The 27775-nt window shown below is 42.8% G+C and overlaps 1 protein-coding gene across 2 annotated transcripts in view; it reads left to right on the top strand.

Annotated features, from left to right (window-relative positions):
* The window catches only part of C1QTNF7 (C1q and TNF related 7), a 105119-nt gene that overhangs the window by 30666 nt on the left and 46678 nt on the right, over positions 1-27775 (top strand). Inside the window, exon 1 of one of the 2 annotated variants that reach the window (XM_008993582.6) lies at positions 1189-1412. The exons of the other annotated variant lie outside the window; for it this stretch is intronic. The gene's annotated coding sequence lies outside the window, so the exon portion shown is untranslated. Of the gene's footprint in view, positions 1-1188; positions 1413-27775 lie in introns of those variants that run through there. 2 annotated transcript variants of the gene reach the window in all.

Genomic DNA, 27775 nt, shown 5'->3' with positions numbered 1-27775 from the left:
TGACCTCCTAAAGGCTCCACCTCTTAATATTATCACATTGGATCTTAGGCTCCAACATATGAATTTGTCAGGGGATGCATACCTTCAAACCATAGCAACTACTTTCCAGTTTCAAAGCATGAAGCATTGCAAAGCACTATCTTGATAAACACCTGATTTGATTCTAACCACAACAAAATGAGATAAGTACAATGCGACAGGGATCACATACCCAGTGAGTCAACTGTGTTTTGAAATGTTTAGAGGACTCCACAGGGCTCCCTTTAGGCTGTTAAGTGTTTGAGGCAGTGGCCAAGCTTTACTTTGTATTTCTAGACTGGCTGTTCTTTCTGAGGCAAATGATAAAATATGCTGTATACCCTTTCATCTAATCTTGACCTGGATTTCCAAGGTAAAAGTTTTCTCTATGTTCTATCTTATTTCCTGGCCACTATCCTCCTCCTTCTCCATCCTAAAGTCACTCAATGATTTCTTTCAATAAGAAAATAACTTTGAATGGAAAATGAGAATGGAAAAGAGAAAAGAAGCATGTAAATTGGACTATGTCAACAAAATTTCATTCTAAGAAACAATTGCTTTCATCCTGGACAAAACTCTTTCATGGAGATGACCACATTGTATGACCAAGCAAGGGTCACTATTAATGATTTTTATTCTGCAGCTGTGAAAACCAGAAGTCAGAAACATTAAGGGCCATGTCCAGTGAGAGGTATCTTAAAGATCGAGAGTCAGACCTCCAACCCTTGCATCTGCCACCGCCTCCCTATAGCGGACAGAGCACTGGCCTGACAGTTGGCTCTTAGGGTTCCTGACCTTCCACTAACCAGCTGTGTGATCCTGGTCAAGTCTTGTGAGCCCTGGCACCATTTCTTTTGACTGTCAACCAAAGGGGTTGGACTGCATGTTTTCTAAGAACATCCCTTAAAATGGCTGATAGGAAAGAAATTGCAACAGCTGGTCTTTGAAGACCAGTCAGAGGTGACCTGATTTCTCCCAGCACAAAAATGAGAAGGTGTTCAGCTAATATTATATTTTAGAAAAAATATTGTCCATACTCACTGTGCTATTTCCCAAATACAATTTGGGGAGAGAGCCAACAGATAAAGGAGGTTATTTATTTTTGTTTGTAACGTCGACGTCTTCTTTCGGGCTCTATCAAACAATCAGGAGCTCTGTGTAGGCCACAGCGTCATTGCTCGCCGGGGTCCTTGCCCGCTCCCTCTCTTTGCCACTGCTCAAAGCCTGGGAGAACGCTTTTGAAAGCGAATCAGGAAATTACTTATCAATCTGAAGCCCCAAAGAGTTATGAATACTTCTCGCTGCCAAAGGGGAATGGGATTTTGAGCAAAAGCTCCACATCTGCGCGCATTAGAGTTCAAAGACTCCAGCTGTTGGAAGGTCTTGCAAGCAATGTAAGTAAACAGCCCTCTCTCCATTGAAGTGAACGTCTTCAGGCTTTTTTTCCTTAGAAAGGCGTCCTTTGGCTATTGTTGGTGTTTCTCTCTCTCTCTCTCTCTCTCTCTGTTTTTTGATGATGTTCAGGGGTGTTTACTGACTGGGGCTTAGTCAATAACACAACTCCTCTGGGGGTTGCTTCTGCTGAACAAGAGAGAGAAAGTGAAAGTCGTCAGAATCGGCTTTGCTTAGGAAGGGTTAGTTTTGAAAAGCCCTTACTTGCCAATTTTGCTCCTTCATAGCTATAGATCCATAATCAAGAGGAGTGTGAGGCCAACCCTGACACTCGTGGGGACAAGCAGAAGTGGCTCTGTAGCCTACTCTGAAAAACAGTGTCATCATGTTCGTTCCTACAAAATTCACATTGAAGGTGCTGTCTTCATTTTGATATACTGTAGGATTTTAGTTGAGGAAAAAGCAAGCATTAAAGTGAATATTGTTTCATGGAGATTTCCTTATAGTGGCATAAATCCTGTGCTCAATTTAGTTTTCATTAAGGGTGTTGATTTATTTACTGCCTACTTTATTATTAAACAAATGTGCTCACCACTCCACTTGGCCTTGGGGGGATAATGCAATCATTGCAATATGGAAGCAGAAATATCTAAATTGTGTTGGCAAAACTACGAGTTTGCATTAATAGTAATTCTATAAATGGAATGCATAATTTCCTAAATGTTGCATTGTACTGGGGTACATTTCTTTTATAAGTACTTCAAATCAAATTGTGGGTAATGACTGGGAAATAGTGAAAAGAAATATAACAAACTTGAATGGAATCATTTTGTTTTGATCAGCCTTTGTTCCCAGAAACTTGAATGTCCATTTTGTAGCAGGTCCCTCATCATGAGTTCTATGGTTACAAGAAGCATATGTCATGAGTCCTTACACTCTGTCTTATCATCAGACTATGTATCTCTCAATGTGTTCTGATTCATGATTTGAATAAGATCCCACGCCCTCAGCCTGGGTTGTGTTCCCCCAGCTCACTGGAAAGCTCCTCCAAAATAAAGAATAATTGCCCTTAACTCTACTTGACATCTGACTTCCTTTCTTCTCTTTTAGTAATTTTGGCATACACTTCCACTTCCTGTACTGTTAAGATGGGTTTCATTCCCAGTATGTCAGTCATTGTCAGCACATACATAAGCTACTTCCAAGAAAGGCTCTAGGTGTAAAGGGATTTTAGTTACTGTAAATTTATAACAGCCAATTTTCTATTTAGCCCTTTCTCAAGCAACTCATCTGTACTTTTATTCTAAGGTGATCTGTTACTTTTCACCTTTACCTAATAAACAAATATTGTGTGCCCAATGTGCGGAAAGCAATAAAAACCAAATGTGCCACGATGCTCCCCTTCTCATACAAACGTATCTGTAGTTTTTAGGCAGCCCAAGTGGACTTTTGCGTTCACGGGCAATAGCTGCATAAGGTTGAACGCTGAATGTCTGAGCTGTGTGGTGCACTGCATAACAAAATAGAAAGAAACCAGATGGGAATGTGAAAGTAAATTATTCAAATATTAGGAAATATTTACTGAGCATTTGTTGCGTGCTGGGCCCTTCCTAATCATGTCTCATGTGCTCGTGGGAGCAAGAGGCTCACTGGTAAGGCGTGGAGGCTCTGAAACCAGAGTTCCTAGAGACACAAACCAGATTGGTGTCTGTGTGAATCTGGGTTGGCTGCTTAACTCCTCTGTGCCTCAGTTCCCTTGCAGTAAAATAGAGCTCATAATAGCAGGGTTCATGTCAAGCTTGAGAGTTGATATAGATAGAGTATTTTTTTTGTCTCTTTCCTATATGAGAAAACCAAAGCTAGCGAGGTTTACTTGCCTACAGTACACAGCTAATGATGGCTGACAGGGCTGGGATTTGGAAGTAAATGATCTGTTTTAATCATAATAGAGAAGGTCCACATTTTAAACCACTGCCTACTGCCCTTTTGTTGTTGGATTCTTTCACCTGCATCCCTTCATCCAGTTCTTACAACAGCCTTCTAAATAAACATTATCGACTATGATGGTTTCAGACAAGTAAATTGAAGCTCCAAGACATGAAGTTAGTCATTCAAAGTCACACACCTAGAAATTAACAGTGCTGATCTCCAAACACAGGTTTTCAAATTCCAAGTTTTGTGCATGTTTTTTCTTTTTCTTGCCAATCTGTGAATGAATGAGTCAGGCCCACACCTGCCCTCTTGGGAAGAGCGAAGTGACTAGCAATGCTAATAGTCACCGTCAATTAAGCTCTCACTCTGTGCTTGGCACAGAATCTCTTTAATTAAAGTAGGTCCCTGTGCCCTTTTGTTAATAAATTCTCTAGATGAATCTAGTATGCACTAAAGTTTGACAGTTCTATAATCTGGGACCAAATGGAGATTGTTATATCCAGTATGACCTAATCTGAAGAAGGTGAAAAGTTCTGATAGAGGTGAGAAATTTTATTTTCCCCAACTCAAATTTATGGATTAGCCTGTGGTCAGAATCAACACTATTTCAGGATTATTTCCTGTCTTGTTGATACTCCCATGCTTTCTTCATCTTTTGGCCCATCTCATCTGAACTTTTTATCATCTTTGATTGCATCAGGTTTCAATAATCAAGAGATAAGTCGATTTCTTTCTCCTAAAGGCTTTTCATGACAAATTTGTGCAACTCAATGGAATTCATCATTGAATTGAAATAAAGCTATAATACCTATGAGAAATTTACTTAGTACACTTTATACAGAGAAGCCAGCAACGTAGACTATTTACTGTGTTGAATATAATATATTCAGGTTGATTTCTTTGAAAACTACAGTGGCCCAGATAGATGTGAGCCAACAGGAGATGCCAAACACATACTTGGTGTACTGGGAACTTTAGATGCCTGAGAAGAGGTCATTGGAAGGAGCAGTGGATTGGAACCATTGAACACTGGAAATCATTTCTTGTGATGTCAGGAGTTGGAGCAAAATAACCCTGGCTTTCAGTTCTAGTTTCCCCGCTTTCTAACTGTAAGGCTCTAAACACATCATTTACTTCTTAGTTTGTGTAACACACATAAACAACTTAGCACAGCATCTAGCATAATAGATGCCTAAGAAACTGGAGTTCTTTTACGCTTTAGCTCTGGTCCATTCAATCCACAATTTGCACTGAGGACTTATATGTCTTAAACATTACTTTAGATATAATAGTGAACAAGACCCAAAGTCCCTGCCTTCATGGAGCTTGCACTTTACAGGAGACAAACCACAGAATCACAAACCAGAATGTAACTTCAGAAATTAAAAAGTGGTATGAATAAAACAAAACAGAATAATGAGACAGAGTGACTAGGTGCCAGGAAGGGGCTAATTCTTTAACTAATATAGGCAAGGACCACCTCATTAAGGAAGGGGCATTTAGCACAAAGCTGAATCATAAGAAAGACAAAATGACACACAGCCCTGATTAAGTAAGCCACTAACTAACCATGGAACACTGGACAAGACACTGAAGCTCTTTGTAGGCCTGTTTCACCACCTATAAACTGCACGGCTGGAGTAAATCTATGGGGCTTCTCTAGACCCTGCTCTGGAAACTCTGCTTTGGAATTTTCTTTCCTTTTCTTAATATCATATGCCATAAGTAACTGTATAAAAAGAAGAAAGAAAAGAAAATCCCTGAACCAAACTATATTACAGTAGTCATTTCATTCTTTCTTTCAATGTTCTGGGCTTTTTCAACACATTCTACCTCATCAAACATAAATTAATATGTCCTAAGTGATTAATTAACAATTTTTTAAAAGCTCATATCATCACAATTCCTAGGGATTACATTGTTGGAGAAGACAAGAACCACAGCATGGCAGATTTTTAGGGATGAATTGTAAGGCTTCACAATTACTTCATGTGTGGCTTCAAGTCTGAAATTGTACATATGTCAGTCGAGTCAATATGCAAAGCTGCCAGAAGTCAGTTGATCCAACACTCTATTAGCCAAGAGCTAATAGAGTGTACAGGTTTTAAAAACAATCCGTGGTCTAAAATGTTCCCTTTCTTGAAACGGTGCAGCAGATCGCTTGGGTCTAAGTCAGTGGCCTACTCAAAGTGAAGATCACCATGCAGAGAGCTTGCACCAGAGAAGCAAATTTCGTCATTCAGTTAGCCTAATGATTGTGGCCAAATCCTTGGCTGTAACAATCCAAACGACTGTCTCATTACTGCATTTTGTCTTTGTCACCATAGCGTAAACCTCAATTATGAATCTGCAACCTAGAATGAGAATTTGGTAACATGATTGTTGTATAGCAGCATAAAATATATGGGTCAATGTTTTCAGTTTTCGAGTACTGTTATCTTTTGCTTACTTTCTAAAACTGCAATCTCCCCAAATTGCAAAATACATTTTTTAGAAATTTTTGGAAACAAGTTTCCAAGTTAAGATTCAAGGACTGAAAAATTAGCCTGTAGTGAAGAAAGTTGTGGAGCAATTTGTGATGCTTCTTGGGCTCTGACACAATTTCAACCAGAGAATAGTGGTAAGTTGTTGTCCAATGGGCAGAGAAGGGGGAAAGTAAGTACTGCTTTTGAGCATATACTTTTATGACAAGTGATATTCCCAATGTTTTACATGTATTAGCTCTGAACCAAAACTCTAGGGAGTATAGTGTAGCTATTACTTTGTTTATTTTACAGATAAGGAAATGAGGTTTAGTTACGTTAAATAACAAGGAAGTTCATCAACTAGCAAGAAGCAAAACCACAAGTCAACCCAGGACTATTGGACTCCACAACCTGCTAACTTTCCACTCTATCACTCCACTTTAGAAAAATAAAGGGCTTTCTTTTTAAACCCACATACAATACAATACAAATTCTATTTCAGCAAAGAAAGAATTTACTGTGAGTTTTTAAATGCTGACAAGGTTTCCTTAGGGAAGAGGCTGAAGAATCGTCATCTTTGGAGGTCTATTAAAACCAGATCAGTTATCATGTATGTCTGGTATGACTTCAGTGTGGTCCTTCCCCAAGGTGAAAAGAGACAAAATGATTCCTCACGTTCCTTTCTAAACTTACAATCAAAGACCAAGTCTACAGCCATGCAAGGCAAAATGGTGGGGACATGTTGAGTGCAGTTGTCCTAATCTCCTTCCCCTACCCCAGGCCAATCACTTTGGTTGAAGCGATGTCTAGATTACTGGAAGGGCCACAGTTGCTTGGATCGTACTATGTGGACCACATTCCCATAACCAGGGAGTAGACCCAACTCTGCTGCAGTTAATGCCCAACAAAATGAACATCTTTCCAATGAATCTGTCATCTAATTCAAGGGCTATACTTTCAGTGTTTGGGAACCACCAATTGGGACAAAAACTGGTATGAAAATTGAACTGTGTTAGAAAATAACAATATCTTTTAACATTCTGATTATTAAGTGTATCAGCTAGGATTGTATTTGCAAGTATCAGAAAACCCAGTTCCTTTAGTATGCAGGGGGTTATTTTTCTCCCACAACAAGAGGCCCAGAGGTAGGTTTAGGGATAGCGTAGCCATCCAAGGATGCCACCAGGAAACCAATGTCCTTCTCTATTCCTGCTCACTAATGCTAGCATGGACTTTCATTTTTATGGTGGTGATACAGCTGTTGCACCTCTAGGTATTGAGTTCATATTCCATGCAGGAAAACAAAAGCCTTTTCCTTGTCAAACTTTGCCTTTTTATTCCAGAAGGAAAGCCTTCTTCCAAGACTGTCCATGTGTATTTTATTGGTGAAATTGTGTATGTAAGAGGGATACCCCTAGCTGCAAGGGAATCTGGAAGACTGTGTATTCTGCTTTCCAGACTTTCATGTGAAAAAGGTAGGGGGAGGCCAGGCATGTTGACTCACATCTGTAATCTCAGTAATTTGGAAGCCTATGACAGGTGGATCACTTGAGGCCAGGAGTTTCAGACCAGTCTGGCAAACATGGTGAAACCCCATCTCTATTGAAAATACAAAAAAATTAGCTGGGCTTGGTGGTAGATGCCTCTAATCTCAGCTACTAGGGAGGCTGAGACAGGAGATTCACTTGAACCTGGGAGGTGGAGGGTGCAATGAGCCAAGATCACACCACTATACTCCAGCCTGGGCAACAGAGTGAGACTCCATCTCAAAAAAAAAAAAAAAAAAGGCAGGGGGAGAAGTGAATTGGGAAGGGTCTTGAGTGAATCAACAAACCATACTTGTCAAAATATGCCATAAATTCCTATTTCTGACAACAATAAATTTAGAATTTAATATATAAATTGGACTATATTACATAAACATTTACTAGCTGCATCTCTTTTAATATTTAAAAATTACTGTGAACATGAAAGCATTTTCTTAAAAAGTGAAAAGTGGCAGATAGGAACAAAGTTCTTCCCGAAGTAGATAAAATGGGAAAAACATGAGTTTGGGTGCACATGAAAGTCTGAATTCCAGCTGTACACTTAATTAGGTATGGGACGTCTCTGGACTGCAGTTTCTTCATATTTGAAACAAGAGCAATAATAGCTACCCATAGAATTTCTTTATAAATAAATAAGATACATAAAATTTGTATAGCTATCTAAAGACGCTAGCATGAAATAGACATTCAGGAAATGGTAATTCTTTTCTCCCTTGCTTCATACCTTTTTTTCAGCAAGTGCATAAACCTTCATGGAACCCAACTCAGAGAGGACTGAGAGTTGAAGAATCAACTCTTTGATTGTGAGAAATTAGAACAAATCTGAATGGTGTGTAGCCTTTCTCTATCAGTGCATGCCAAGATTCTTTCATCTGGGGCTTCATTGCATTATCTTAGCAAACCAGACAAAAATGTCTAAGCGAATTCATTTTCCAAGCATCGTATGTTTCGAAGTGCCATCTGTTTGTAACTTGTTACAAAACAGAGTCAACAGAGCCATTTGGTGACATTTTTAAAAGTGACTTCAGTGTTTGTTTCCAAGGGATATAATTCCTAGAATTTGTGCAATTTGTTCTGTGTTGCTGTGATGTGAAATAAAGCCTTCACAGAGGCTCTCAGCTGTTTCAATACATTATCCTCATCTTAACCCGTGAAGCCAGGTTTCAAATTAGGTTTCTTTCCATTTTAATTATCTCCCCATGTCACTGTGACCTTTCCCGTCAAAGATTTAAAGCTTGTCACCTCACAGTCACCATTGCAAAATTAAAAAGAGGAAAATCACAAACAACAAAAAAAAAGAGCCGACAGATCTGCATAGCCAAAATCTATTCGTTAGCCAAAAACTCATTTCTGCAAGATGATAAAGCAAAAAAGAAAAAAAATCTAGAACACAATTCAAAGCCGGTTTGTGATCACAAATGAATGCTGAAACCTTCAGCAAACTACAATTTAACCTTATTCTCTCTCTTTCCTTACCTGGAAAAAAGAATTAACATACCATCCTCACCCATCTCACCTGGTTAATATGCACATTGTTGAGATAATGCATTAGACGCCACATTCGAAAAAATGCATGATATACTCGAAGCCTATTTTGGTATTTCCTATCTATTGTAGTACAGTTTGCATCATATTGCCACACATGATGGATCCCATACCCTTCTCAAACTCCCAGCTGATTTGTCTCCTTATTTTTGCAGCCAGGCTTTCTTTAAAAAGCCGTTGCTCTTGCTTCACTGTCTCCCTTCCATACTCTTAATCTAGGCTTAGCTGATTCTTCCTGGATTCTACTCAATTCCACCTGTTCGGACAAAGCATCCAGCTCTCTGTAGGCTCACCACCCTTTCCTGGCCCAAATGCTGACAAAATCATTACAAGTTCATTGAATAAATACTTATTAGTGCTTACCAAATCAGGGATGATCAAAACAGACAAAAATCCCTGCCCTCTTAGAGAAAACATTATATTTCTCTGGACTCAGGAGCCTGGGCATACTGATAAGGACACTCAAACATCAACAGTCCAATGTCATGCCCTCTCCTCTCACTGAGCAACTTCACCTAAGTGTTTCTTGGTGTCTCTGTGCTGTGCCCACACGTGCTCAAGAACTCTAAAGCAGCAGTCACTATGCTAACCATGGACCCTAATGTTGCCCATCTTGACAATGGTAATATTTACCTGATGAATGCAGTCTCTTATTTTTCCCCAATCCTCCCCCACCACCCCACACAAATGATGATCTTCATGCAGCCAAAGTGTTGCTAGGTTCAAGGCAGAGGTAGAGAGAAAGACAATTTGAATGGCCCCTAAAATACTTGTGCTATTACCAAGAGACGTGAGCCTTTCCTAGAAATGCCATCCTAAAAAGTTTTTCTGGAAACATTCCTTTCAGTGTCTGATGTTACAACTCTCTCCATAAAGACTCAAAAACAGTCACTGGGTTGAGAGCAAAAACTATTTCTATCCTCCATTGTCCTAATACATCCCCTTTCCATTTAGGTACTTGTGCATACTCATCCCCCACACCTTTCACTCTTACTGGCCAATCTCCAACTCCTAGCTGGCCTTAGCCAGAGCACTGTAGAAACCAATGAAATTTGGGAAATTTATCTAAGGCTTTGTACCTTCAAATTGTTATTGTTCGGAAATAGTCATTCCCATCTACTCCCAACCATAGAATACTAGGCACGGCTGAATGCTTTCAGGAAGCAACATCTGTAGTATCTTTGGAAAGAGCTGGTTTGCTTTCTTCACGCCTTGCTGGTCCTGAAAGATGCCTTTAACCTGCCAGGTCCACCTTCTTTGGAAGGACAGAGATGCATGGTGTTAGAGGTGGCTATGGGAGCCAAGTCAAGGTTATCTCAGAACGGACAAAAATTGAACATTTGTGCAGGTTAAAAGCAACCAGCCAGTGGTAGAAACAGAGGCTATCAGAGAATGAGAAGGTAGTTGGGCCAGGTAATCTTGGAGAGGCAAGAGGTGGATCAAAACCACCACCCAGGTGGAGGACTTGGTCTTGAACAAGCATGGATCCTGACTCACAGCTGTGTCCACCGAGGCAGGTGAGAAGCAAGTGAAGATGGGTATAAATTGGGGATAGTAGGGAAACTGAGGTGACTATGATGTTTTCCTCTAGCAGGTTGAAACTGGGATCATTGCTTAAGTTAAAGACAGTGAACTGATTAAATGTGTTCTGAGAACACCCAGGCCAGTGCTTGTCATTACAGTAAGTACTAGAAAGAAAATATATATTCACTTCTGTCCTCCTTGACAGATTGAAATGATAGCAATTGTTTATTTAGAAAAGATCTCATATAAAAATAGCCCATGACACCATGCATCTATTTTGCCTTTCAAGTGAAACACAAATACAACTTTTTTTTTTATTTTAAACCCTAAACTATAATGACTTCTCTAAGCTCGACTCAGTTTTGAAAATAACCTGGCCCAGGTGTATACTATTTGAGAAGACCTCTAACCACATATATTCTGTTTCTGTGACCCCTGAGCCTACAGAATGTTCTGGAGCCTCGCCAGCCAAGAGGTGTGTGCAGGAAGTGTTCAGTGTTACAGAAATGGTTCCAGACATGACAAATGAGAGGCAGTTAATCTAAAACATAAACTACTTTTATACTTGGCCTTTGAAGATTTTCGTAAGCATAAACTTTCCTGGGCCAGCTCAGGTTCTTGCCTCCAACTGTTTCTGATTTTAACTGTCTTCCTTTAATTATTTGAATCGTAAGGGTTGGTTTGGGATGGCAGCTGGCAGGCAGACCAGGGCAAAAAGTGGCCTCCAGGGGGTGGAGTTGTAGGATTCTCTTCCACCTTGCCCCCCTCTAGCCCTCACCGGTGCCACACTAGGGAGGAGCAAGAACTGGGGTAGACGGCCCCAGGTTCAGACAGTGGTTCAGGGCTCCCAAGAGGAGCATTGTCTTGTGAGAAGAATGGTTAGGAGCCTGCGATTTCTTGAACACTGGTTCTCTCCCTCTCTCTCTCTCTCTCTCTCTCTCTCTCTTTCTCTCCATCTCCCCAATCTCTAAGTAATTACTGGTCTCTTTGGCTTGTGTTTTAGGAACTCTAGTTACCCGGAAGACCACCACAATGAAAGAGAGGCAGGGCTAAGCACTCACCAAGTACCTGGCACTATTGTAGGTTCTTGGGACAGAGCTGTGATCAAAACAGACAAACTGCCTCCCTTTAGGCCTTTAGAGTCCACTCGAGGGGTGACAGACAAAGAAAACACAAAGACATACATGTCAGAAGGACCACAGAAAAGGAAGCGGCATAGGGACTGGACAGAAAAGCACAGACATAGGGCTTCAGACAGGTGGGTCAGATAAGGCTGGGATCCATGGAAAGCCAATGGTGGAGCAGAGACATGAGCCACATTGTCCTCTGGGAGAAGAGTGTTCTCAGCTGAGGAGTAACAAGGAGAACAGAAGGCAGGATGGACTGTGCTCGCTTTGTTCCAAGAACAACAAAGATGCCAGGGTAGTTGGAAAGGATCCCATGAGGCAAAGACTTGAGGTCAGAAGGCAGTGGGAGAGAAATCATCTAAGGTCTTGAAAAGACTTTGAGCTCGATCCCAAGAGATCAAGCTACTGCAGGGTCTTCAGCAGAAGAGTGACTGACAGATCTGAAAGTCCACTCTGCCTGCTATTTGGAAAATGTGCTGTCAGCAGGAAAGGCAAGGTGAATTATACCATCCCTGCTATCCTGCTATAGTTCTTAGTACACTGGCTGGGCAATTTCAACAAGAGCAGCCTTGCTTCATGAAGAATTCGCAGGTCAAAATAAAATAGACACACACCAAAAGTTTAACAACCACCTTCCTTACGGCTTATATATTACATTAGACTACTCTGAAGACAGACAAATCACATCATAGCAGGATAACAAAATGAAATTAGTTGGACTAAGGACAGTTCTATTTGTAGCATTTTATTTTGCTAGCCAGATGAACTCAAAAACCAGACTGTTATGCTCAAAACCAGACCTGGAAGCCAAAAGCAAAAGTCATCTATTCTTCCTTTTCCTTGGACCTGCCTCTCCTGGCAGAGTGCTGTCCCTCAGAGAGCAGGGAGGGCATCCTCATCCCAGCCCAGCTACCCAGGGTTCTGGGCTCCTATTCAGGAGTTTGTGGCCAATGCTCCAGATGGCACACACTGTTCCATTGCCTGGCCTTGTCTCTTGTGCATGGAGCTTAGGAGGAGACTGAGGAGGAGACTAGTACAGAAACTAGCTCATTGAAGTCTTAGATATAAGAGGTCACAGGTTCCAATCAAATATTATTTATCAACATTTGTAGCTTTTATTTCATTATTTCATCCAACAAATGCAGGTCCCCCCCAGACACTGTTCTGGATGCTCAGGACTCAACAACAAACAGCACAGACAAAAATGCCTGCCCTCCTGGAGCTTACATTTTATGGGGAAGACAGATGATAGAGAAAGAATTACGTAAAATGCGTGGCATCTTAGATGATCATACACACAATGGAGAAGATAGAAGAAAGGGGAGAATGGTTTGGTCTGCAATTTTCAGGAAAGTGGTCAAAAGGGACTTTGTGGGAAAAATGAAATTTGAGTATAAATCCAGAAGAGGTGGCAGAGCAGGATGATGCTGTAGATAGGCATAGATAGAGCCATAGTCACACACATCTGAGGGAAAGGTTTTCTAGGCAGGAAGAATAGTGTGTGCAAATGTCCCATGGCAGGAGCACGCCCAGCAGACTTGAGGATCAGCATGGAGATAATGTCACTGGAGTTGAAGGAGCAGAGGAGAAAGAAGTAGAATATCACATAGGCTGGTTGGGAGAGGCAGGCCACAGGAGGCCTCCGGGCTCACCCTAAGCCTTTAGCTTTTACTCAGAGTAAGAAGGGAAGCCATTAGAGAGTCCTACCAGGAGGGCTCTGTCTCCTGAGTGGCTTCTGCAAGGGCAAGACCAGGAAGACCAGATAAAGACTGTCACAATCACTCAGACAGGAGATCAATGTTGAAAGGGAGGAAGGTGGCAGCAGTAGGGATGGTGAGAAATGCTGAGACACTTAAGGTGATGTTTAAGGGAAACAAAAAGGATTTTTTAATGTATACTTTGCAGAAAAAGGAGAATCAAGGGGTACTCCAAGGTATTTGGCCTGAGCATCTGAAAGAATTTGCTACCAATTATCAAGACAAGGAAGTGTGTGGGGGTGCAGGTTGGAAACAGCAGGAGCAGGTGTTGGATGCATTAGATTCATGATGCCAATCAGACACGCATGTGGCGGTGTCTAGCAGATAGCTGAATGTGAGTGTGGCATTCAGGAGAGAGGTCTGGGTTAGAACAGACATATAAGCCATGTGGCTGGACGAGATCACTAAGGGAGAGTGCAAATAGAGAAGTATAGGGGTCCAAAGCTTGAACCTAGACTTCCAACATTTGCCAGATTCAGAAGAGAAACGGGATCTGGGAAAGGGGGCAATGAAGAGTCTAAGGGGCAAGCAGAAAACCAAGAGACAGCAGTTTCTCAAGGACAAGAGAAGAAAAAGGGAGAAGCAAGTGGGATTCCAGTGACTAGTGGGACAGAGTCTGATGGGGTGGGTTTAAGAAAGAATGGAAGGAATGCAACTGTAGAATGTGAATAGAAATCTTTTATTTTATTTATTTATTTTTAGGGAGGAAGAAAGGAAGGCAGGAAGGGAGGAAAGGAGGAAGGGAGGGAGAAAGGGAGGGAGGGAGGAAGGGAGGGAGGGAGGGAAGGAAGGAGGGAAGGAAGGAAATCAGGCAGAGAGAGACATTGCCGACCTGGATCTAGAGGTCTAAAAGTTGATTTCTTTTTTTCTTTTTTTGAGAGAAGTAAAGAAAAACAAGGAGTGAAGAAGAGGAAGAAAGAGGAAGAAAAAGTGGGAGAGAGAACGGAAATATTGCTTTATTCTAAAAAAAATGGGTATTAATAATGGCCAATCAGTATTTCATTTAAACCTATGAGTAGGTGTGATGTGGTATTGACAAGAATGTATATTTTGTGTATTTAAAGTGAAGAGCTCTATAAATATTTATTAAGTTTACTTGTTCTGGATCTGAGTTCGAGTCCTTGATATCCTTATTAATTTTCTGTCTCATTGAGTCTAAGTCTCTATGTATCTGGGTGTTAGGATCATTAGCTCTTCTTGTTGCACTGATCCTTTTACCACTATATCTTTGTTGCTTTAAAATCTATTTTATCAGATACGAGAATTGCAACTCCTGCTTTTTATTTATTTGTTTATTTTTGCTCTCCATTTGGTTGGTAAATCTTTCTCCATCCATTTGTTTTGAGTCTTTGTGTATCCTTGCGTGTGAAATGGGTCTGGATGTAGCATACCGTTGGGTTTTGGCTGTATCTTTTGATTGGGGGAGTTAGTCGACTGAAATTTAGGATTACTGCCATTTGATGTTAACTGGCTGTTTTATCCATTCGTTGATGTAAATTCTTCTTTATGTTGATGCTCTTTACTTTTTGGTATATTTTTAGAAAGGCTAATACTGGTTGTTTCTTTCTATGTGTAATGCTTCTTTCAGAAGCTCTTGTAAAGCAGGCCTGGTGGTAATAAAGTCTCTGAGTACTTGCTTGTTCATCAAACAGTTTATTTTTCCTTCAGTTGTGAAGCTTAGTTTGGCTGGATATGAAATTCTGGGCTGAAAGTTCTGTTCTTTAAGGATGTTGAATGTTGGCCCCCACTCTCTTCTGGCTTGTACAGTTTCTGCTGAGAGATCTTCTGTAAGTCTGATAGGCTTCCCTTTGTGGGTAACCTGACCTTTCTCTCTGGCTGCCCTTAGTATTTTCTCCTTCATTTCAACCCTGGTGAATCTAACGATTATGTGCCTTGGGGTTGCTCTTCTTGAGGAATATCTTTGTGGTGTTCTCTGTATTTCCTGGGGTTGAATCTTGTCCTGCTTTGCTAGTTTAGGAAAATTTTCCTGAAGAATATTTTCCAGCTTGGATTTATTTTCTCCATCACATTCAGGTACACCTATCAAATGTAAATTTGGTCTTTTCACATAGTCCCACATTTCTTGGAGGCTTTGCTCATTCCTTTTTATCCTTTTTTCTCTAATCTTGTCTTCTCGTTTTATTTCATTAAGTTGGACTTTGACCTCTGATATCCTTTCTTCTGCTTGAACAATTTGAGGTTTAAACCTGTGCATACTTCTCAGAGTTCCTGTATTGTATTCTTCAGTTCCATTAATTCACTTGTATTCCTCTCTAAGTTGTCTATTCTCATTAGGATTTCGTCAAACCTTTTTTCAAAGTTCTTAGTTTCTTTATATTGGGCTACAATATGTTCTTTTAACTCACAGAAGTTTCTTATTATCCAACTTCTGAAGCCTGATTCTGTTAATGGGATGCGCTCATTCTCCATCAAGCCTTGTTCCCTTGTTGGTGAGGAACTGTGATCCTTTTTAGAGGGACAGGCATTCTGATTTTGAGTATTCTCAGCCTTTTTACACTGGTTTCTTCCCATCATTGTAAATTTATCCACCTGTCATCTTTATAATTACCGACTTTCAAATTAGGTCTCTAAGTGGACATCCAAGTTGTTAATTCCCAGGGCAGAAATATGAGCAACCCACCGTGCCAGCCAAAACAGCAGCATTAAGACTGATGGTGCTTTTCTGCCCGGGAATCTCCAGTCTGGCTTTCTTCTTGAGTCTGTAATAGGCGACTCTGACTTCCCGGAGCTCCAAACCTCGGTCAGAAGGGGAACCAGTCCCGTTTACTCTGCACCACGAGCTGCCGTGCCAAGGTGCCAGCAAAACTGTTGCGCCGGCCACAAGAGTCGTGCTGGCGACCCGTGTGACTCCTCCACTGGGAATCTTCTGCTCCATGAGCGACCAAATTTTGTCTGAAAGTGTGGTGTCCTCTCATTCTCCATGCTTTAACTGGGAGCTGCAATCCCGAGATGTTAGCGATCAGCCATCTTGGATCGTTCCCAGAAATCTTTTATTAAAGGACTCTGAGATGAAAGGGAACAGTGAAATAAGGTAGTGTCTGAAAATAGAAGTGATATATTAGTAATATGTATTCTATAAACAGTAATATACCAATGCATATATTTACTTTACATACCAAATTTTATATACATGATTACATTGTTATATCTGTATATAGCATCTCTATTAAATATATAGATACACAGATACAGATGTTGTCCTTCAAAGAGAAGGAAATGTACTCAGGACAGAGAGGAGAACTGCTATAGTGATGTCATGGAGTAAGAGAGAGAAGATGGCATCCAGGGCACAGGTGCAAGGTTGACCTTGGATGGAGGAACTAACCATTCATTTTTACTGAAGAGGAAAGGCCAAGCACACCAGCATGATGCAATATAAAATGGGTATCCAGGCCGGACACGGTGGCTCACGCCTGTAATCCCAGCACTTTGGGAGGCCAAGGTGGGCAGATCACAAGATCAGGAGATCAAAACCACCCTGGACAACATGGGTTGGTTGAAACCCCATCTCTACTAAAATTTAAAAAAAAATTAGCCTGGCGGGGTGGCAGGCGCCCATAGTGCCAGCTACTTGGGAGGCTGAGGCAGGGGAATCACTGGTACCCGGGACACAGAGGTTGACGTGAGCTGAGATAGCACCACTGCACTCCAACCTGGTGACAGAGCAAGACTCCGTCTACAAAAAAGGGGAGTGGTAATCTATGTGGTGGTGGGAGATTGTATGCCTTCTGATTATTTCTCTGTCCTCAATAAAATGGGAAATAAAGTTCCTCATTGGGAGCAACTTTATTTGTACCTTAAAAGTACAAATGGGAGAAGTGCCAGAGGTTTAAAGATAGAGAAGAAGATAAGAAATGGTTATAAAGGAGAGTTGGGTGTAAAGAAATGCGAGAATATAGTATCATTAATAGACTATATCATTAATTAAGGAGTCTTTTGAGGTGAATCATTATGTGTTGAGATGGAGAGCAGTTGGCATGGTTGTGTGTTTTCCTCCGGTGCATTCAGCCAGGCAGTGGATTAGCCAAATAAGTTGCAGTAAAAAGAGGGGCCAAGGAGTCAAGTATGGGTTCCAAGAGCAGTCAGACTCTAAGCAGAGTAAGGATGGAGGTGAATATGAATAAGGTACAAACTAAAGGTATATTGTGCAAGTGAAGTCAAGGAGTCATGGGATTCGGGATACACCTGAACAGAAAGGATAGAAACAGTGGCCGGACAGTGGGAAGCTTGAATTTGAATTTGCGAAGATGCTGTAGTTATTTGTAATGACAAGGGCCATGATATGATCATTGTAAGAGGCTGTGGTGGAGAGGAAGACAAGACCACTGTAAGAAAAAAGGTCCAGGAACTGCGAGACCAGGACATGTGATGATTCTTCCAAGTAGACTCTGAAATCACTGAGAGTCATGACAGTAACGTTGGAGACAGTGACAGGGGGCCAGGAGCTGAAATCGCTAAGAAACAAGGAAAGTGGTACCATTAGTAGATGGCATCATCCAGGACTGGTGAGTGGTGTAGACAGAGGACATGAGATTCCACTCTGGAGGTTGGATGGTCTGGAAAGAGCAAGGAGGAGCAGGGAGGTCACTCATTTTACCTCCAGGCTCAGTGGAATGAGGAATGAAGGCTTAAAAACAGCCACCACCTGGTGCGGTGCAGGAAAGGAGGTGTCCTCAAGAGAGCGCAAGGCTTCAGTCATAACAAGAAAGGACTTTCAGAGGGAGGGTGAGGATACAGGGGACTTTGCTGATGTGGCCTTGAGTTGTAAGGGACACTGAGGAAGGGCTTCTGAAGTCAGGAAGGGGTGGGAGATGAGCCAGGAAGTGGCCACAGGAGATGAGAGTCCACAGGATGAGCAGTGACCAGGGGGCTCTTCAGAGCATGAATGGGAGAAGGGTATGATGACAGTCCCTAACGGCCTAAAGGCAGGGCATGATGGTGAGTCTCTAAGTGGGAGGTGGGAGTGAGGTGGGGTCTACATGAACCATGACAGGTCTGTGGCTTCTCTTCACTCCTGTCCATGATGATTGGAGGTGGGAAAATGAGGAGTGTTTTTTTTTAGATGGATTTTTGCTCTTATTGCCCAGGCTGGAGTACAATGGTGCAATCTCAGCTCACTGCAACCTCTGCCTCCCAGGTTCAAGCAATTCTCCTGCCTCAGCCTCCCAAGTAGCTGGGATTGCAGATGTGCCACCACACCCAGCTAATTTTGTATTTTTAGTAGAGATGAGGTTTCACCATGTTGGTCAGGCTGATTTCGAACTCCTGACCTTAAGTGATCTACCTGCCTTGGCCTCCCAAAGTGTTGGGATTGCAGGCGTGAGCCACTGCACCCAACCTAAAATGAGGAGTCTTGTGTGGAGCACCCAGAACTCCCTATGGTGCCGTCCTTGATCCCCTAGAGATTTTCATAAACTATCTTGAGAGGCAAGGTGCATTGGTAACACTGCATTATAAAATGTGAGGTCAGGGGGCAAGAAATGAGGCTCACATGGTCAGCAGGGGCAGGTTATGGAGAACTATCCACAGTGTTAAAGACTTCTTCCTTAATCCTACAAATGAGGGTTATTAGTCTATGATGTGAGAGAGGTCCTTTGGAGCAAGGAAGATTAGGAACTCTCTTCTACTCCCACATAATCCTACACAGCCATTATGCCTACAGTTTCAGGGACGGGAGGGATTTGTCAGTTGTATACAAGACTTCAACCAGAGAAACAGATCAGTAGGAAATAGATAGCAGGAGACATATTGCAGGGATGTGAATTACGCAGTTGTGGGGGCTGGCTCGAAGTGTAAAATTTGTAGGGAAGTCCTCCAGGAAGGGCAGGCTGGAACACTGAAGGAGGAGCTGATGCTTTGTCCACAGGCAAGCCACAGATTTGCTCTTAAATCCTTTCAGCTGATTGCATTGAGGCACCCACAATTATCTAGGAAAACTTCATTTATCATCAACAGATTATTGAGTTTAATGACAAAATACCTTTACAGCAAAACCCAGAGTGTTTGATGAATAACTAGGGACTGAAGCTTAGCCAAGTTAATGCATAAAACTGACCATGAAATCAGTGTATTTCCTAAAACTACAGATCCATGGCTGGGAGTTCCTTTCGTGAGCAGGGAGGAGCCCATGAAACATTACAAAAAGAGAAATGAGATGGTCCACCTTGCATTTCAGAAAAATCAGATCTTCATGATTAAGTGGTAAGAAATCTTGGTAAAGAATCTGAACAAACAGTACAAAAAATAAAATACAACTTTCTCCAGCGCAAATCCATGCGAATTATAGCTGGTCTCAGTGGAAAATAAAGCAAGCTGGGAAGAACCCCAAAGAAAAGTTATTCCAGCCTTCCCTGAACACTCAGGAAGGGAATTATTAGTCTAATGTGCAAGGACTTTTAAAGTAATAGATCAAAACTCCCAATAACTATCAAATCTTCCATTGAATTTATGATTAATGAATTGCTATGCATTTATGGGCACCTAATCAGTGCCACCTTGCTCATGAAAATAGAAAAAAAAATAGCCATAGTTCCTGCCACCTCCCACCCTCCCAGACAGTCTATTTAGGGACTCCATCAGTTAGCATTCTTTCAGTTGAAAGTGATGGAACACCCAACACAAATGCCTCAAAGCAAGAAAATGGGGAAGGGTGCTTCTGAATTCATATAACTAAAGTCTGGGGGTAAATCTTCTCACTTCAGGTTGTGTTGAATCTGGGTGCTCTAAGTATATGTTCTGAACTCTGTCTCTCCACATCTCTTAGTTCTCCTTGTCTCTGAGGTGGTGTGACTGTTGGGCAGGTCTCTCCTTGTAATGAGACAGAGTATCACCAGCAACTCCAGGTCTATACCCTAATAGCTCAGCAATCCCATTAGAGAAGACTCCTTCCTGGGCTCCCAGGGTTGAGTAGACTCCTAGAGTCCAGTCTCAGCGGATTCACTTAAGTCACCTGTCCTCCCATGAATTAATCACTCTGACTGGAACCATGGAGTATCCGGGAGATGCTGGAGCATGGGTGGAGAGACTCCACCTGAACTGTACATTTTGAGAGAAGAAGAAAAAGTCCCCAAAGGAAAATCAAGAGGCTGTTTCCAAAGAGGGAATTGGGTACTGAGTTAACAACAAAAGCCAGCGCCCTTTTTTGGGACATCATACCACAAGCCCCAGAGACCAGTGCAATCCAGCACAGACCTGAGAATTCCACAGGGCATCCTGCCCGAATGCGAAGCCCAGTGGCCCTATCTCCAAAAGGAGAATAACAACAACACTTGTTATTAACGTGTGTTTGTATCTCCCAGCAACAACTTGCATTATTAAAAATCAAAGGAGATAACATATACAATTATGCCTTATAAATAATAAACATTGCATACCAATAAGGTATGATGAAAGCCTTATGGATGGGGTAGGACTTCCATTTGTGGTGAGAAGGAAAAGGAGGAAGGGGGAGAACAAGCAGGAAGAAGCATCACTATGGGGGCAGTTAAGAAGGTGGGATTTGAACGCAGGTCCAAAACCCATGTTCTTTCTATTGGCATTGCAATATGGGCCTCATGAACGCAGATGGGCAGGGAGAGTGAGAGAGGAAGGGGGTGGGGAAATCATTCGTGAGCACCCAGGTCCTCAGCCTGGATTAGGTTCAGCAGTAGGTAGTCAGCTGGAAGTTTAACTTTAGCTGTGGACTGAGTGATGGTAATTAGAATGAATTTGTCAGAGAATGTTTTAGCCAGGACAAAAAGAACTGAACATCTTAGAAATGGACACCAAGCTGAATTTAAATGCTCTTCTCTCTGAATCCCTAAACCCTCCATTCATCCAGATATTGAGAAAAGAGACTCCATTTCTTGCCAGGAGACTGGGCCTCCATATCTATCAGATCCATGGTCCACACCTGTGCATAGCTAGGGGGTGCTTGCTTAAATCACCTCATGCAGTTTCCACCACAGCCCTCTAAGTGGATACAGCATCCTCTCAGCACCAAGGTACAGATACGATGAAGTATGAACTGCCAGTGTCTGAACCCAAACCTCTCATCCTAAGCCCAATGCCCTTTCAGCCCCATCACAGGCACCTGTGCAGGGAAGCAGCCCTCACCCACGTACACTAGCTCTGCCTTCCACATTCCAAAAAAGCCCTGAGGCACATCCACATCTGCCTGGGTCCCAGCTCAGCCTCTCCAGAGAGGCCCTGGTGTAGCCCAACTTCTTCACTTCTCTGAGCATGGAATGAGGCCAAGCATCTCTCAGGCGCTGGCAGAAAGAGCAGAGGGTGTGATGTGGGCGGCATTTGGGCCAGACATTCCATGTGAGTCTGTTCTGCCTCCCTGTGGGCCTATTTGTTTTTTTTCTTGCCTAGCAATAAAAACCAATAATTATTATATAGAAAGGAACAACATGGAATTTTCAAGGGGAATCTGAGTGAAATGAAAATGTACAGGTGAGAATCACTGGGAAAACAGGTGAATGCCAAAGCCTGGGAGTTTGCTCTCCTCCCACAAGGAAGTCACCATCATGACTGCAATACGAGTCCATGAACAGAGACCCCAAGCTGGTCTGGGAGACATACTCTCATATGGTTTTGCTGTGTCCCCACCCAAATCTCATCTTTAATTGTAGCTCCCATCATTCCCACATGTTATGGAAGGGACCTGGTGGGAGATAATTGAATCATGGAAGCAGTTTTCCCCATACTGTTCTTATGGTAGTGAATAAATCTCATGAGATCTAATGGTTTCATAAGGGGAAACCTCTTTTGCTTGGCCCTCTTTTCTCTCTTGTCTGCCACCATGTAAGTCATGCCTTTTGCCTTCTGCCATGATTGTGGGGCCTCCCTAGTTATGTGGAACTGAGTCCATCAAGCCTCTTTTTCTTCATGAAATACCCAGTCTCAGATATGTCTTTATCGGCAGTGTAAAAACAGACTAATACACAATCCCTCTAGCTGGAAACAAAGTGGGTCCCATACTCTTCTGCAGGCCATTGTGCAGGACTCTTCCACTGTGGTCAGAACCCACAGGCCCTAGGCTGCTAAATCTTAGAGGGAAGGAGGCCCTCCAGGAAAGCTAAGCCACACTGGAGCCAGAGGTTCTCAACCCTGCGCTTTCTCAGAATTACCCAGGTCAGGTTCGACTCTCAAGCCCCACACCCAGTGCTCTTGATTCTGGAAATATGTGGTGGGGCTTGGGCATATTTGGTTTTAACAAGCTTCCCTGGAAATTCTGAGGACCAGATAGATTTGAGAACCACCACTCTAGGTAGCTTTCTTGCTGTGTGACCTGGGACAAGGGAGTTCACCTGTCTGAGCCTGTTTCCTCAAACTTAAGATGAGGCAAGCCCACCTCTTCCATAGGGTGATTGTGACAATTAGACACGATGAGAGCACTAGCACCAAGACAGGGCTACTCACTCATTCACACATGTTTGTCAAGGCCCTGCTATGTGCTGGGCCCTTTCTGGATACAAGAGACACAGCAGTAAACCAGACAGAAACTCTGTGCTCACACAAGCCTTCCTTTCTAATGAGGACAGACAGAGAAGAAACCAGTAACCATTTCCTACATCAGATAATGACTACACTAAGGGGAAAAGTAAGGGGAGAGGAATTGGGTAGGGCCAAGGCGGGAAGGCTCTATTTCACATAGGAGGGAAAGGAAAGGCTCACAGATACATGATGTTTGAGCAGAACCCTGAAGGAGGTGAGCGAGACAATGAGCCTGTGAAGGTCTAAAGTATAAGCATTCCAGGCAGAGGGAAAGTCCCATGCAAAGGCCCTGGGGTGGAAGCATGTTTGGAACACCTGAGGAAAGTACATACGGTAAATGTGGCTAGGGCAGAGTGGTGCAAGGGATGATAACAAGAGCTGATGCTGGGGTGAAACCCAAGAGCAGATTGTATAGGCTTTGCCAGCCTTTGACATGGCAAAGTGGGCTCTCAAGAAATAGTGGCTAAATCCAAGACAACCAAATGAGCAGCAGGAGGGGAATGCCCAGGCAAGTTATAGTCAGCTCACACTGCAAATGCTGGGAAGAAAAAGACATTCACCATATACTGTTGAGTGAAAAGAACATATTGCAGAAAATAGATATGTTTGGATTCCATTTCAAAAGGAAATTCATCCTCATGTGTGTACGTGTTTGTACAGAGTTTAAAAAGGTGGAAGAATGCACTCACAAAAGTATGAATAGTGGGAATCCTTAAGGAGTTGGGCTCAAAGGGAAGGATCTGTGTATGGGGACTCTTATATTTTACTTTATGTAATTCTATATCATTTTTGCTTTTATGATAAATATATTTTTTTATAATTTTCAAAAACTACAAATATGTGTTGGATTCAGATGGAACCAGGCTCTCTACTCTTTACATTTTGGGGATCACAGGAGAGATGATGATGGGTCTCAGAGGGTCTTGAACCATAAGGCCTGACCCTGGCACTTTTTTACCTAAGGCATCCAAAATTGCCTTAGGATAGAAATCAGCACCCAAGGGGATTCTCATTATTAAAAACAATTTGAACACCTCACCTGTTTCCCAAAAGAACTTGAGTAGGACTGTCTTACAATGTACCTGTGGGATTTTAAACTTTGGAGGTGACTGAGTGACAACACAAACAGGCCAATGCCACTGAAAGAAAAGTTTTATAACTTATATTTCCCAAGAGGAAGGGGCACACCATGCCTCACAGGGCCACCTGGGAAACGGCATGGTTGGTCAGGGGGCCAGAAGGGAGAGAGGAAAGAGCCTGGGCCAGAGCCTTCATTGTGTTTTCCATGGGAAAAGCAAGACAGGGTAGGATAAACAGCTTAGGACTGGCTTGTTGGAATAAGTCTGGTGGCTTTGGGGCATAGGGATTGTCCCTACTTTCCTGGCGCCTGGCCCTGGGGTGATTTAGGGAATAGGAATATTGGCTCCATGTATGAGAATTCCATAAAGGAGATAGTTGGGGGTGTGGACTCTGGATTGGTGTGCTTGCTAAGAATAAAAAAATTTTTTAAAATTTTAAAAAGTGCTCTTGGGCAATCCCCTTGCTTTCTGTAAGACTTGGTAAGGCCTGGGAGGTGCAGTCTCTCTCCAGTTAGATGCCAGAGCATCATGACACAGAAAACAAGAAAAGATAATTAGGATAACTATTCGCCTTGTGATGAATAGATGCCAAGTAGGCACAAACTCTAAGAAAATAAACTTGTTACAACAACAGCTCAGTTAAAAGAGGTCGGTATACTCAGACTTGTATACATTCTCTGCCATGAGGCATGATGGGCTGGGAGCTGAGAGATGGCAAGAAAATGGAGAATTAGATAGCAGAGCCTAGGGAGTTTCCATTGTTCAAATGACACCAGAAAAGAGCAGAAAATTGTAAGACCCACTCTGAACTGAGCAAATACAGGGCGCCATAAATATATTGTCTCTAACAATCAAACCCTTTGAAACACGTATTAGCATCACCATTTTATAGATGAGAAAAATGAGGCTGGGAGGGAATAAGTATCCTGCCCCTAAGGTCATCTGGCCATTGAGTGGGGGAAGTAGACGTTAGACCTCAGTCTTTTTTGACTACAAAGACACGGTTTTAACTTAGTCTAAATCCTGTGAAATCTTGACTTGCACCTGGGCAGATGCTAATCTCCAAAGAAATCAGTTTTAGTAAGTGGGGGCAATGAGGAGGCCTCTAAGCAGTGGGTGTCCAGGTCAGAGCAAAGCTGCATAACAATTCCAAGCAGAGCTGCCAAACAAGCAGGCGAGTGTGGCTGAGACCTTCTCAAGGACTCGAGGCAGACGTCATTTCAACTTGGCCAGAGCAGCAGCAGTGGATGAGGGCTGCAACCGGACAGCACCTGAATGTGAAGATTCAGCCACTTGTATTGCATCCTGGGCCTCACTGCTCCAGACTCCCACCAAGGTGGGCCTGAACCAGCCTCCATCAGGTTGGAGATGATTGAGATTGAGAGGGTATGGTTGTGCCTTCAACTGGGTGGGGCAGGGGGCATACAGCACTGACACAGAGGACTATGAAATCTAGCAGACTATGTATCTAGCAGAGCAGGAGAGCCCCATCTGGAGGTCAAACGAAGTAGTGCAATTGTGCACTACCTTTTCTAGGCGCTTCCAGTGTTAACCATGATGTGGGGGCAGCTGAACAGATCTCACGTATTCAGGAAGTATTTATTGAGCACCAAGCAGCATATTATATTTTAATTTCCCAAAACCCTAAGACAAATACATAGGGGGCACATTATTTATGTGCATAAAGCAGAGAGTATGGATAGGAAAGGATAACAAAGCTAAAAAAGGATGTGTTGTTGAATGGTTGACACTGTGGGCAACTAAGGCTCGGTCCCTCTGGGGACCCTGAGCACCCCTCAGAATTGTCTCATCAGCAGGGGAGAGGCTGTGTCTTCATTGGCTGAAGGTTGTCTGGGTGGCTTTCTATCACCAGCCCTTCTTGGCAGCCCACACTCTGAGTAAACTCTCCTGTAGTTCCAGAGAAAGGGACATAGCAAAGGGACACAGGCAACTCAGGGGCAGCTGTCAGTGTGATGGTGTATTAGTCTGTTTTCAGATGCTAATAAACACATACCTGAGACTGGGCAATTTACAAAAGAAAGAGGTTTAATACAGTTCCACGTGCTTTGGGAAGGCTCACAATGATGGCAGAGGAGGAGCAAGGTCCAACTTACATGGATGGCAGCAAGCAAAGAGAGAACGAGGAAGACACAAAAGTGGAAACCCCTGATAAACCATCAGATCTTGTGAGACTTATTTGTGACCATGAGAACAATATGGGGGAACTGCCCCCATGATTCACTTATCTCCCACCATATCCCTCCTACAACACGTGGGAATTATGGGAGTACAATTCAAGATGAGAGTTGGGTGGGGATCCAGCCAAACCATTTCAGATGGGAACTTCCCACTGCAGCTGCAAGTGGGCTCAGAGGTGGATAGAGGGCCATGGAGCAGGGCAACAGCAATTTCTAATCCCCTAAGACTCCTCAGAGACTGTTCTCCCATAGTGGACTCTATATAGCTACTCACCTGCTCTGCAGCCTCCTGGGCCAAGGCTCAGGGCTCCTCTGTCTGAGTGGTCACCCCCTACTCAAACTCAGGACTGAGCTCAGGCAACCCTTCCTCTGAAATACCTTTTGTGGCCATGCAAATTGAGGCAGGAGTCTGCCTCCTGCACCCCTGGCTCTCTAGAGGCAGCTGGATAATGGTTACAGGCCTGAGCTTACAGGTGCTCTGAGTCACACTGGGCTTGAAGATAGTAAGTCATGGCCCTTATCTTCAAGGGACTTTAAGTCTCAAAAACAAGATGATCACAACTCTCTCTAGGCTGTGAGCACTCCCAAGAGATTTTAAGGATTCACTTAGAAATATGCTTTCTAAGGAATAAGAAAGAGCAAAATTCTATGCACTCAGCTCCACTGTAGATCCCAAATTAGTCACAGGACCCCCAACAGCCCACCTACCAAAGCCTCACCCACTGAGTTTCATTAACAATCAAATGAAAACCTCCCAGCAGATGCTGGCGACTATACTTTCTACTACCAAGAATCCCCAGACCATCCCAACTGATTTTGAAGCTGCAAGAGCACCCAGTGGAAGAAGGTCCCCCACCCTCCCCTCCCCTCCCCCATACGGTCCTTCCTAAACTAGACCCACAAAGGAATGTAGCCACGATTTCAGTCTTTCCTGCTTCTTTTCTCAATTTTCTACCATTACCTAGTTTTTCATTTATTTTTTTCATTCACTCAGCCAACAATTTCTTCAGTGCCAGTCATGAGTCAGATGCTGTGTTTGGCTCCAGCATTGTAATCATGAGTGAGATATGGCCCTAGGTCAAGAGGAACTTACAGGCCATAGTGATAACAGCAATTTTATTCTTCCATACCCAACTGGTAATTTTAGAAGCACCTGGGGTTACCAAGAGATCTAATGAATCATAGCTAGAAACCATTTCCCAAACACTAAAGGCAAAGCTAATTATATCAGACTCATGCTTAATATCTATCATTGGCCCCCATTGATGTCCAAGACCCTTTATTTACAGCTAAGTATCTTGACCAGATTTCCAGCTACTCTTCAAGCCTTGTCCTCCAACATTTACCTTCAGAGACTCTCTGCTTCCACAATGAACTCTTCAGCATATCTCTTCTGGGACCACCTGGGTCCAGGCTCAGGACTCCTCTGTCTGAAGAGGCGAGCCCTACTCAAATCTCAAAACTGAGCTCAGGCATCCCTTTCTCAGAAGTGTCTTTTGTAACCATTCCCCTGAGGCAACAGTCTGCTTCTATTACCTGCGGCAAATCTATAGTGTCTGCAGCAACTTCAATTCTTGCTTTCTCATAGGAAAGAATTCATCCAAGAGCATAAAGCAGAAGGAGAGACTGAGGGAAGTTTAAGAGCAGGGGTGAAGGTTTATTAAAAAGCACTAGAGCAGGAATGAAAGCA

This window comes from Callithrix jacchus, chromosome 3 (genome assembly GCF_049354715.1).
Source record: "Callithrix jacchus isolate 240 chromosome 3, calJac240_pri, whole genome shotgun sequence".
Taxonomy (NCBI): Eukaryota; Metazoa; Chordata; class Mammalia; order Primates; family Cebidae; genus Callithrix; species Callithrix jacchus.
The sequence above is the reverse complement of the archived record's forward strand: the minus strand, read 5'-3'. Positions and strand labels throughout refer to the sequence as shown.